The following is a 2,775-nucleotide window of genomic DNA, read 5'->3' on the forward strand; positions in this document are numbered from 1 at the left end:
TAAATTCCAATATTCATTAATACTTTGTGTGAGTTTATTATAACCTTTTCTTGTAAAAGTAGTGTTCGTTCCAGAAAATCCAATATTTTCCTTAATGTGTAAATGTAGTCTTAAAACCCAAAGACCGAAATGTACAAGTAGTGTTCGTTCCTTATAGTAAAACAATGCAAGTTTAAATCGACATAAACTCGTTTGATTTTTGTGAAATCCCCGTAAATTCTATGTTTGTTAATACCACATGTGAGTTATTATAACCATGCTATGACCTAGTTGGCCTGAAACGATGTTCTTCAGGCGTCGGAAATGTTATGACATTTGTCACCCCAGACCTATCGGTCTAACTGTTGCATGCAGTTTAGGTGTGGGTTTGTCAAACCCAATATAGATCTATACACAACTATCACGCTCTCCCTCAAGGAGACTCTGGTTACAATACAGGACTTAATGGTAATTTGAAGTAAATGTCTCACAAAGTCATTAACGGAATTACGTGTTATGAAAACTTGGTACCGTATGGCCGTACCTTGCTTAATGAAAATATCCTTTGTATAAATGTACCCTTTTTAAATGTATGTGTTATGTAATGTCTCACAGAAGTCATTAACGGAATTACGTGTATCATAAACTATACCTATTATAGTTTATCAACCAAGGGTAGTACGTAGTAATGTATGCAAACTATATTCAAAATTGTTTATTAAATGTTTGAATGTATCGGTTGTACTTTGATTATAATCACTTGTTATTCTTTATATTTTATATGTCCAAATCCATTTGTAAACTGATGTGTGTCTAAATATTAAGATAAAATGTCATATATTGCAATAACATATAATCACATAAAGATATACACCTTGCTCAACATGTTACAAGGTGAAATGAAATTGACAGCAGCTTTTTGTTGAATACAGTTTCTGTTGCTGTTCTTAGAAAATTTATAGAAAAATCATCAAAGCTCCAAATCCAAATCCGAAAATTCTGAGAGTTTGGAATATGAGTCTAGTTTGTTCGTAAATTTTATCATGATTTTTAGTGATCTCTAACAGAGGTGAAAATATTCATAATCACAGACTGGTCCGGGTTTGCCTCTGAAATGATAGGCAGTTTTGTAAAAATCACCATAAATTGTAGAAAAATCATATGGAGATGTGCAAGTAGTCATTTTAAAGCTACGAGTTTGAACTACTTGCACCTGGAACAGTTTTGAAAACTAAAATATTTAAGTTGACCAAAATAGTCCGTGATCGAAGTCCATCTTTTCTGATGTAATCTGTTAGAAAAAGTTTAATTGTGTTCTTGATGATTTTACTTGTATTCCCCCCTTAAAACTTAAGAAAAACATGTAAATGTAGGGGTATGAACTCACCCTATGTGGTTTCAGTAGATGAAAGTAAGAGAGAGGAAGTGTTCAACCCAAGAACACTAAGAAGATGTCTTGATGATTCGAGAATCTAACACCGATGGAATTTGTGTAAGATATCAATGATTTGAGTAGAATGGAGTGTAATAATTATATGGATGATGAAGATACTTACTAATTGAAGAAAGAAATCCCTGGAGAAAGCCTTGAAGTTCTTGAAGTTGAGAGAAAAGATGAGAGAATTTTGGAGAGTGTTCTTTGGTTGCTAAGTGTAGAATGAAAGAAGTTAATGAGAATGAGGAGAGATGACCAATTCTCCAGCTCTTAGAACGTGGGAAGAGCTGGAGATTGGGTGTAAAGGTCCACTAAGGTGACAAGGGGTAGTGGGAAAGAGTGGCTAATCATAGAGTGAGGTGGTGGTGGTTTGCTTTTGCCATAAATTAAGGAAAAGCAAATATTCCCTCAATAATTAGTTCAACCACTAATTCTTTTAATATATTTTTATAAAAACCCTGGAGATTTATATATTTTGGGGCCTTAGTTTATAAAATAAAGTTTTGGGTGAAAATCCCACGTTAAAATAATGAAAAACGGAGTTAAAACGAAGTCGTAGTCGAAAAACCGGTAAAAAGGGGCCGTCTGCGAGACCTCTCGCATGGGCTGTCTGAGAGGCTTCTCATGCGAGGCTTCTGTCCTGAGAGGCTTCGGTCCTGAGAGGCTTTTCATGAGAGGCTTCGGTCCTGAGAGGCTTCTAATGAGAGGCTTCGGTCCTGAGAGGCTTCTCATGAGAGGCTTCGGTCCTGAGAGGCTTCGGTCCTGAGAGGCTTCTCATGAGAGTTTTCGCTTCTAATAGGAGGGTTTTGGTTCCTTAAGGTTATTTTACCCGTTTTTACCCCGTTTCAAGTGGTTTTTGACCCGGTTAAGGGTCGAGATGACCCAAATGAGTACAAAAAGTTAAAGTAACTTTTGAGAGAGATTCGGGAGAGATTTGGGAGAGATTTTAATAGAGAGAGATTGAGTGAAAGAGATTGAGAGAGGTTTCGTTTGTGATCTTTTTGAGTGTCCGGCTTCGCAACGCAAGGTCCATAAACCCCGTTAAACCGTGTTTTAGTGTCGTACACACTCCCGATGAGTGTGCAATAATGTTTTATCGTTTTGGTTCAATGTTTACTTAGGAAATTCAACACACGAACTTTCCAAATGATGTTTCTCTCATTAAGATATTGCATTGTACAGTAATTACATAGTGTAAACCCTAATATACAAGGGTTAATTGAGTCGATTGGTTTTGACTTGTTGACTTTGTTTGACTTTGACTTGACTCAATTTTGACGGTTGTCACAGGATCGGCTATGGTAAAGAATGGGATATCCATTTACCAATTAGTCGAGTCCTTTAACACGCTAGCATTTAAA

This window comes from Lactuca virosa, chromosome 8 (assembly GCF_052849685.1).
Source record: "Lactuca virosa cultivar CGN04683 chromosome 8, Lactuca_virosa_CGN04683_v6, whole genome shotgun sequence".
Lineage (NCBI taxonomy): Eukaryota > Viridiplantae > Streptophyta > Magnoliopsida > Asterales > Asteraceae > Lactuca > Lactuca virosa.